Raw genomic sequence first — 11,120 nt, 5'->3', positions numbered from 1 at the left:
TCGGCTGAATTTGTAAACTTTCCCCAAAGTGTTAACCTTAAAATGCATGTTTTAGTGGAGGCAAGGATGTGTATGCTTTCAGCATTGTTGTGCCACTTACTGCAGTAACTGTCTCCTTAATTTGCAATGCCTCCTCCTTTTTTACTACCACTTCTGTCTTGCCTGAAGATTCTATATCCCGGGATGTTGAATTGCTAATCTTGCCCCTCACTCAACCATGTCTCTGTGATACCTATTATAACATAATTATACATGTCAATCATCACCCTTAACTCATCGTTTTACCTTTAATGCTCCTGGCATTAAAGTAGAGGCCATCCAGCCTTGTCTTACCCCTTGAAATGTACTACCACTGTATTCCCTCTGACTTGATTGCTTTACTATGTTATACAGTGTCCCTATTCTGCTATCAGCCTGCGTCCCCTTCCCTTGCCAAACTGGTTTAAACTCTTCCCTACAGCACGAGTAACCCCTCCAGCAACGATGTTTAGATGTAGACAGTCGCGCTTGTACAGGTCCCACTTCCCCGAAGGGCCTGTTCCTGTGCTGAATTGTTCTTTGTTCTTTATAAGGCTTCACCATCAGGTTATCTGACCATGCCTGGATGAGTCTTTCGTGGCTTTTTTGACAGTTAGGTGAGCAGCTTGAGGCATCTTGGACGCATCCAATTCCTCCTCTTCCTATTCCTCCTGCTACTCTACGTCTTCCTCCAAAGATGCAGAATGGTCCTCACTTTCCTCCTCCTGAGTCTGCAGCGTTCTCTGCAGTGTGATGTGGTTGGCGCATTTTGCATTCTAGAGAACTTGCTGGTATGACCTCCCAGATCTGTCCAGGCACTTCAATCACGTTTTAAGCAACCCAATAGTTTGCTCAATAATCTTCCTCGCGCTCATGTGGATAGGTTGTACCTTCCCTCTGCATCAGAGATAGGGCTCTCACAGGTCTCATTAGCAAGTTCTTGGAGGGTATCTATTGTCTCCAAGGAGCCATCCATTGAATCTTCTTGGAGGTGCAAGTATCTGTGGGAGAATGGTGCAGAATGAAGGCATCATGGCACCTTCCAAATAGCCTGCACAGTACTTACGTGTAAGCTGTTGGAGTGGAATCCCTTCCAGTTGACGAAGACTACTGGTTGACCTGAGGGCACCATGCTTGCCGTATGTGTGCAGTGGATGATTTTCAGTACCCGTGGGAATCCAGCCTACATTCTAGACTTCCAAAATAAGTAGCTGTAAAGATAATGGATGCATTGGTTATGGCTTTACAACATTTCCTAGATTCTGGAGTAGTCCCACCGGATTGGAAGTTAAAAACTATAACCCTTCATTTCAAGAAAGGGGCTTATGGAGAAATCAGGAAACAGCAGGCTAGTTATTTTGACATCAGTCAGGTTGTCAGGCTTTAACTAGTGGAGGCTCAGTTATTTACAATCCATGACTTAGCTGAAGAGAACCAGAGTAATGCAGCCAAGTTTGCTCTAAGTACAAAACTAGATGGGAATATATATGTTGTGAGAAGGAATAAAGAAGCATGATAGATAAGTTAAGTGAGTGGCCAACAAGATGGCAGATGGAATATAATGTGCAAAAGGGTGAGGTTATTTTCTGTGACAATAAGAACAGAAAAACAGAGTTAAAAAAAAAAAGTGAAACTTTTAAATGTTGATGTTCAGAGCGATCTGGGTGTATTTGTGTATAGAAAGTTAGCATGCAGGTACAGTGAGGAATTAAGAACGCAAGTTGGTCTGTATGCAAGGGGAGTGAAGTACAGTACAAGGAAGTCTTGCAAATGCACAGCGCTTCAAGTGACCACACCTTGGAGTAGTGTGTGTAGTCTGGGTCTTATGTGATATGCATATGAATAGCAATGTATATAGTTGGCTATATGACCTCCGACCTAGCAGGTGGGATGGTGATTCACCATGTGACTCCATAGATCGGTAGTTGGTAGTAAGTCATACTAGAAGACAGTCGCATTAGACGTAGCTCCAGGAGAATTCACTTATTCGTTACTGTTTGTATTATAGTTCGTTAGTTATCTTTACACATTTTTGTTAATTTTGTTAATAAACTATCTTACTAGTTAAAGAACTAGATGTTTTGTGTGCATCTTTACCATGGCCACAACACAGAACATAACATGATACCAAGAGTGTAGAACAATTGAAGATGACTAAAGAGAAGACGGAACGAATAAGACTGAAAAAATAAAAAATAAACTTTTATCACCTACCTGATAAACTACCGGCAACTGGAACTCAACGCATGGAAAGACAGTGAAGCTAGAGATGGAAGGTCTGAAGGCACCTCACCAGCTTCAAGTCACCGGTAATGTAGATGAGAATTGCTGTGTTCTTAAGCAGCAATTCGAACTTTATGTTGCAGCCCTTGACCTGCAGACGCAGCCTGACAAGAGGCATATTGTGTTGCTGCTCATTGTAGCAGGTCCTCAAGCCATCAAAATATACAATACCTTTGCGTTTAACAGCAAAGCAGAAAGAAAAACCTTCGATGAAGTAATAAAATACTTTGATTGACATTGCTCCCCGAACAAAAATGAAACACTTGCACGTTATATCTTTCGCACGTGTACACAGAAGGCGGGCGAATGTTTTGATAGTTTTCGAACCGATTTGCGGTTGAAGGCGCAGTCGTGCAATTTTAGTACTTTAAAGTCGTTGATGATCCGCGATCAGATAGCATTCAGAATATCGAATGATAGAGGCTATTGAGGGAAGAAGAGCTTCAACTAGAAAACACTATTAATATTTGTCATGCCTGCTAGCTAGCTTCACAGCAGATTGGTGCACTCAATCGGAAACATTTTGGCACTAATGTGGCAGAAGACGGCAGCGCCATTAGCATAGTGACAAAGTCAAAGAAGAAATGTGTGCTGTGGCCATTTTAACGGCTGACCGGACCCGCCATTTTGTGCCAGCGATACGGCAATCGACATGCGCCGCGACAATGTTCAGTATTTGGGAAGGTGTCTTCCAAGTGTGGCAGAACAAATATTTTGCGAGGCAATGTTTTTCACGTCCAACTGGAGACCAAACAGGATCAGTTAATGTGATTGATGAGCTGTGCATCGAAGACCTGTATGTTTCATAGAATTATAGAATTTACAATGCAGAAGGAGGCCATTCAGCCCATCGAGTCTGCACCAGCTCCTGGAAAGAGCACCCTACCCAAGGTTAACACCTCCACCCTATCCCCATAACCCAGTAACCCCACCCAACACTAAGGGCAATTTTGGACACTAAGGACAATTTATCATGTCCAATCCACCTAACTTGCACATCTTTGGACTGTGGGAGGAAACCGGAGCACCCGGAGGAAACCCACGCACACACGGGGAGGATGTGCAGACACTCCGCACAGACAGTGACCCAAGCCGGAATCGAACCTGGGACCCTGGAGCTGTGAAGCGATTGTGCTATCCACAATGCTACCGTGCTGCCACTATCATGTTGTGGATATGATTTTGATGGAAGACACGATGAGTCCGACTATGCAAAGTGAAGAAGTCTTACTTACCGGTTGCAGCAGTAGTGATATCCTGACTTCATGGAAGACAGATGGATGATTCCATTGCTGATCAATGGCACTTTAATCAAATGCAAGCTTGACATGGGAGCAAGGGCCAACCTTACCAGCATGTCATATTTGAACAGGCTGCGAGTCAAACCGACACTCGTCAATCAAAGAAGACTGCTGAGAGACTACAATGGGAAGGAGATTGCAACATTAGGCACATGTGAGCTAGAAGCATGGATACACAACAGAAGTCACACCATAACATTTTCCATTGTAGACACGGAATGGGAGTCCATCATAGGAGTCGAAGCATGAGGCGCTGAACCTAGATGAGCAGCTGTGCATTCCAGACAGCGATACAACCGAGGATCATTGTAAATGGCAACAAGATGAAGTGGCCGGTTATCCGATGAGATAAAAGCAAAGTAAAGGTGGAGGAAGATAAACGAGATGAAGAGATGGAGGAACCAATAGGAATTCCAGAATTTTGGTTAGTAGTCTTTGAGAATGTGGATTTAATCAGTGACATGATGCAGGAGCTTGGTGAGCCTAACTTAAAGCATTTACAAGACTTAGAGGTGAAATTTTCAGGTCCAGGGAAGCCAATGAGTTTTACTCTGGAGTTTAAGTTTGAGCCAAACAAGTATTTCATAAATGAAGCAATGATCAAGACCATGCACAATGAAGCCACAGCCTGATGAGTCATATTTTTTCTTTGATGGACCAGAGATTCTGGGATGCACAGGATGCCAAGTTTACTGGAAGAAAGGAAAAAACGTTGCAATGAAGACCATTAAAACGAAGCAGAGGCGTAAGGGTTAGCGTACTGGTAGAACAGTTCCAAAAACTGTGCCAAATGACTCTTTTTTTCAAGTCTTTATAATCCTCCTGCCGTTCCAGAGAATGGGAAACTGGATAAAGGTTCCGTGGTGTGACTTGCTGCTGACTTTGCAGTTGGTTATTTTTTCCATGAACACATTGCTCCAAGAGCAGTGTTATACTTCACAGAAGAAGCAATTGCACATGACGGTGATGATTACGACGATGATGATTATGATGATGATGATTACGATGAGGAAAGTGAAGAATCAGATGATGAGCCAGAAGAGGAAGACTATGAAAGTTTATTTTGTTTATTTGGTATTAGTGACGAGGTGATAACAAATAGTATCCAATCTTGCAGGACAACGATGAGTGTGAAAGCTCCACGATGGTGTGTGCAGAGGCTGATAGTGAGATTGCAACAGCAGACAAATTAGCTGAGAGCACATCAACTGCGTATAGCCAACTGGTAACTGAAGAAATAATTCCCATTTTGGAGAAAGCGGCTCCAAAGAAGTACAATGAATTATCCTATGCCCACGGAATGGTTCCTGCAGTGGATTCCCAAGTATTGGAGGCCAGTCCATCAAAAACCTGCAGCAAGAACAGATGGATACATTTTCGTGCAGCTCTACAACAACTGATGAAGCATGTATCGTTACATCAGATGAGGATGAACCACTAATTGAGACTAAAACACAAAGTGAAGAAGTAATGCCTAACGTTGAGGACATTGATCCAACCAAGATACCAGAATGCAAGGCTTTGCAGATCATTCCTGAAGTCGCAAACTTGCCTGCAACTGTGAAAGCATCCAAACGTATGCTGATATTGGGTGTCTCACCAGTTGATGGGCATGCAGGACAGCATTCGAGCGCAAACACCATAGATTTACCAAACTCCTCAACCCAGCAAAGGCTCCAGAATGAGCAATTGTGGCAGAAGAGCCAGAGACAGCCATTGCAGCAAGGGATCCAGATACAGCCATTGCAGCAAGGGATCCAGAGACAGCCATTGCAGCAAGGGATCCAGAGACAGCCATTGCAGCAAGGGATCCAGAGACAGCCATTGCAGCAAGGGATCCAGAGACAGCCATTGCAGCAAGGGATCCAGAGACAGCCATTGCAGCAAGGGATCCAGAGACAGCCATTGCAGCAAGGGATCCAGAGACAGCCATTGCAGCAAGGGATCCAGAGACAGCCATTGCAGCAAGGGATCCAGATACAGCCATTGCAGCAAGGGATCCAGAGACAGCCATTGCAGCAAGGGATCCAGAGACAGCCATTGCAGCAAGGGATCCAGAGACAGCCATTGCAGCAAGGGATCCAGATACAGCCATTGCAGCAAGGGATCCAGAGACAGCCATTGCAGCAAGGGATCCAGAGACAGCCATTGCAGCAAGGGATCCAGAGACAGCCATTGCAGCAAGGGATCCAGAGACAGCCATTGCAGCAAGGGATCCAGATACAGCCATTGCAGCAAGGGATCCAGAGACAGCCATTGCAGCAAGGGATCCAGAGACAGCCATTGCAGCAAGGGATCCAGAGACAGCCATTGCAGCAAGGGATCCAGAGACAGCCATTGCAGCAAGGGATCCAGAGACAGCCATTGCAGCAAGGGATCCAGAGACAGCCATTGCAGCAAGGGATCCAGAGACAGCCATTGCAGCAAGGGATCCAGAGACAGCCATTGCAGCAAGGGATCCAGATACAGCCATTGCAGCAAGGGATCCAGAGACAGCCATTGCAGCAAGGGATCCAGATACAGCCATTGCAGCAAGGGATCCAGAGACAGCCATTGCAGCAAGGGATCCAGAGACAGCCATTGCAGCAAGGGATCCAGAGACAGCCATTGCAGCAAGGGATCCAGATACAGCCATTGCAGCAAGGGATCCAAATACAGCCATTGCAGCAAGGGATCCAGAGACAGCCATTGCAGCAAGGGATCCAGATACAGCCATTGCAGCAAGGGATCCAGAGACAGCCATTGCAGCAAGGGATCCAGAGACAGCCATTGCAGCAAGGGATCCAGAGACAGCCATTGCAGCAAGGGATCCAGAGACAGCCATTGCAGCAAGGGATCCAGATACAGCCATTGCAGCAAGGGATCCAGAGACAGCCATTGCAGCAAGGGATCCAGATACAGCCATTGCAGCAAGGGATCCAGAGACAGCCATTGCAGCAAGGGATCCAGAGACAGCCATTGCAGCAAGGGATCCAGATACAGCCATTGCAGCAAGGGATCCAGAGACAGCCATTGCAGCAAGGGATCCAGATACAGCCATTGCAGCAAGGGATCCAGAAACAGCTAATCTCTTATCCGAGACCAGTAGCAAGAATGCTCAAGGTGAACAGGCAGATGTGAGTGTGAACCCACTAAAGCTAAGATGAAAAGGAAAAGGAAAGAGCTGATTATAAAAAGGAGAAGAAAGGGTAAGAGAAGAGTCAAGGACACAGTTGGTCGACCGACTAGCAGCTGAGACAGTGAAGACACAAGCCTTGGCAATAAGGCTAATATACAAGAACACATACGGAGTAGGAAGCATCACTTCAAAAGGCTGAAAGAGTTGATGACTCAAGGGCCAGCCAGAAAATGGGTCTCAGACCATAAGACATAGGAGCAGAATTAGGCCACTCGGCCCAACGAGCCTGCTCCGCCATTCAATCAATCTGATATGTTTCTCATCTCCATTCTCCTGCCTTCTCCCCATAACCCCTGATCCCCTTATTGATCAAGAACCTATCTATCTCTGACTTAAAGACACTCAGTTATTTGGCCTCCACAGCCTTCTGTGGCAAAGTGTTCCACAGATTCACCACCCTCTGGCTGAAGAAATTCCTCCTCATCAGATGGATCATCCCTTTAGTCTGAGATGGTTTCCTCTGGTTCTAGTTATTTTAGTTGTGGAAACATCCTCTCCACATCCACTCTATCCAGACCTTGCAGTATCCTTTAAGTTTCAATAAGATCCCCCCCCCCCCCCCCCCCCCACATCCTTCTAAACTCCAACGAATACAGACCCAGAGTCCTCAACCGTTCCTCATATGACAAGCTCTTCATTCCAGGGATCATTCTTGTGAACCTCCTCTGGACCCGTTACAAGGCCAGCACATCCTTCCTTAGATACGGGGCCAAAAACTGCTCACAATACTCCAAATGGGGTCTGACCAGAGCCTTATACAGCCTCAGAAGTACATCCTTGGTCTTGTATTCTAGCCCTCTTAACATGAATGCTAACATTGCATTTGCTTTCTCAACTGCTGACTGAACCTCACGTTATCCTTAAGAGAATCATGAACATGGACTCCCAAGTCCCTTTGTGCTTCTGATTTCCTAAGAATTTCCCCATTTAGAAAATAGTCTGTGCCTAAATTCCTCCTTCCAAAGTGCATAACATCACATTTTTCCACATTGTATTTCATTTGCCACTTCATTGCCCACTCTCTAGCCTGTCCAAATCCTTCTGCAACCCCCTTGCTTCTTCAATACCACCTGTCCCTCTACAGATCTTTGTATCATCTGCAAACTTAGCAACAGTGCCTTCGGTTCCTTCTTCCAGATCATTAATGTATATTGTGAAAAGTTGTGGTCCCAGCACAGACATCTGAGGCACACCACTAGTCACCGGCTGTCATCCTGAAAAAGACCCCTTTATCCCCACTCTCTGCCTTCTGCCAGTCAGCCAATCCTCTATCCATGCCAGGATCTTACCCTTTACACCATGGGCTTTTAACTTATTTAACAATCTCCAATGCGGCATCTTGTCAAAGGCCTTCTGGAAATCGAAAAAAATCATTTAGACTGGTTCTCCTTTGTCTAACGTCCTTGTTACCTCCTCAAAGAACTCTAACAGATTTTTCAGACCTCTCTTTGACAAAGCCGTGCTGACTCATTTTATTATGAACTTCCAAGTACTCTGCGATCTCATCTTTAATTTAAAATTTTTTTTTAGAGTACCCAATTATTGTTTCCAATTAAGGGGCAATTTAGCGTGGCCAATCCACCTATCCTGTACATCTTTTGGGTTGTGGGGGTGAAACCCACGCAGACACGGGGGGAATGTGCAAACTCCACACAGACAGTGACTCGGGGCCTGGATTCGAACCTGGGTCCTCAGCGCCGTAGGCAGCAATGCTAACTACTGTGCCACCATGCTGCCCTGATCTAATCTTTAATAACAGATTCTAAAATCTTACCAATAACTGACATCAGGCTAACCGGCCTATAATTTCCCGTCTTCTGCCTCCCTCCCTTCTTAAACAGGGGTGTTACATTAGCCACTTTCCAGTCCTCTGGGACACTTCCTGCCTCCAGTGATTTCTGAAAGATCATCACCAATGTCTCCACAATTTCCTCAGCTCTCTCTTTTCGGACACTGGGGCGTGGTCCATCCGGTCCAGGTGACTTATCCCCCTTCAGACCTTTCAGTTTCCCCCAGAACCTTCTCCTTAGTGACGGCCACTGCACTCACCTCTGCCCTCTGGTTCTCCTGGAGCTCCAGCATCCCACTGGTGTCTTCCACCGTGAAGACTGATGCAAAGTAACTATTCAGTTCGTCTGCCATTTCTTTGTTTCCTATTATTACTTCTCCAGCTACGTTTTCCAGTGGTCCAATGTCTATTTTTGCCTCTCTCTTAACTTTTATATATTGAAAGAAACTCTTCCTATCTTTAATATGACTAGCTTGCACTCATATTTCATCTTCTCTCCCCTTATTGCTTTTTTAGTTTTCCTCTGCTCGCTTTTAAAGGATTCCCAATCCTCTGGTTTCCCACTAATCCTCACCACTTTGTCTGCTTGTTCTTTTGCTTTTATGCTGTCCCTGACTTCCCTCATCAACCATGAATGCCCTGTCCTCCCCTTAGCATGTTTCCTCCTCCTTGGGGTGAATTTCTGCTGTGCCTCCCGATTAACCCCCCAAATTCCTGCCATTGCTGTTCCACTGTCTCCCTGCTAGGCTCCTTTTCAAACCAACTCTGGCCAGCCCCTCCCTCATGTCTTTGTAGTTACTCTTATTTAATTGTAATACCGTTACATCTGACTCCAGCTTCTCCCTCTCAAACTGCAGGGTAAATTCGATCATATTGTGGTCACTGCTCCCTAAGTGTTCCTTAACCTTAAGATCCCTAATCAAGTCTGCCTCATTACATATCACCAAATCCAGAATTACCTGTTCCCTATTGGGTTCTGCCAAAAGCTGCTCCAAAAAAACATCTCTTAAACATTCCACAAATTCCTTTTCTTGGGGTCCACTATCAACTGATTTTCCCAGTCCACCTGCATATTGAAGTCCCCCATGATTATTGTGATATTGCCTTTTTTACATGCTTTCTCTATCTCCTGATTTATTTTCTGCCCCACATTCTGACTACTGCTAGGGGGCCTGTACATAACTCCCATCAGGGTCTTTTTACCTTTGCGATTCCTCAACTCTACCCACAAAGATTCTATGCCATCTGATCCTATATTGCTCCTTGCTATCGATTTAACTTCATTCCTTACCAACATTGCAACCCCGCCCCCTTTGCCCATCTGCCTGTCCTTTCGATAGGACACATATCCTTGTATATTTAATAATAACAATAACCTTTTATTGTCACAAGTATGATACCAGCCCTGATCCCCTTGCAGCCACGTCGCTGTAATGCCCACAACATCTTACCGGCCAATTTCAATGTGCGCAACAAGCTCATTTACCTTGTCCCGTGTAGTGCGCACATTAAGGTACAATACCCTCAGTCTTGCATTGACCACCTCACACTTGTCACCTTTTTTGCTCTGCCTGAGGGTATTGTTGTTCTCTTATTTTTGTTCTCTATTTCCCCTTCAGTTATGACACCTTCTAAGCTAATGCTCTGGTTCCCGGCCCCTCTGCCATATTAGTTTATTCCTCACGTGTGACACTAGCAAACCTCCCAGCCAGGATATTGGTGCCCCTCGATTTTAGATGCACCCATCCTTCTTGTACAGGTCGCACCTGCCCCGAAGAGATCCCAATGGTCCAGAAATCTGAAACCCTCCCTCCTACATCACTGTTTTAGCCACGTCTTTAGCTGCACCATCCTCCTATTTCTAACCTCACTGGCACGTGGCACAGGGAGCAATCCTGACATTACAACTCTAGAGATCCTGCTTTTTAGTTTACTGGCTAACTCCCTGAACTCCTTCTGCAGGACCTCATCACTCTTTCGAAAGATTAAACAATATCACATATTCGGTCACGGTTCAGGAGACCAACAAGAAGATAATAATAATCTTTATTATTGTCACAAGTAGGCTTACATTAACACTGCAATTAAGTTATTGGTCGCCACATTCTGGGGCCTATTCAGAATGTCCAATTCACCAAACAAGCACACCTTTTGGGACTTGTGGGAGGAAAACGGAGCACCCGGAGGAAACCCACACAGACACAGGGCGAACATCCAAAGGAAGGGGGATATGGCGATATGCACATGCATAGCAATGTATGTAGTTGGATGTTGACCTCCGACCAGCAGGTGGGGGACAGTGATCCACCATGTGACTCTACAGATCAGCACTTGGTAGTAAGTCGTACAAGAGGAAAGTCACATTAGAAGTAGCTCCAGGAGAATTCACTTATTTGTTACCGTTTGTATTATAGTTTGTTAGTTATCTTTACATATGTTGATTTTGTTAATAAACTATCTTACTAGTCAAGGAACTAGATCTTCTGTGTGTATCTTTACCATGGCCACAACACAGAACATAACAGGCTTCCTTATATAAAAAAGGACGCAC

General features: G+C 45.2%; 1 pseudogene; it reads left to right on the top strand.

The window, feature by feature from the left end:
• Window positions 1-2,287: 2,287 nt before the first annotated feature.
• LOC119962296 lies at window positions 2,288-4,651 on the top strand (annotated as a pseudogene).
• The last annotated feature ends 6,469 nt before the right edge of the window (window positions 4,652-11,120 follow it).

The sequence above is a fragment of the Scyliorhinus canicula genome, chromosome 2, assembly GCF_902713615.1.
Source record: "Scyliorhinus canicula chromosome 2, sScyCan1.1, whole genome shotgun sequence".
Classification (NCBI taxonomy): Eukaryota; Metazoa; Chordata; class Chondrichthyes; order Carcharhiniformes; family Scyliorhinidae; genus Scyliorhinus; species Scyliorhinus canicula.
Note: the sequence above shows the minus strand (reverse complement) of the source record. Positions and strands in the feature narration are given on the sequence as shown.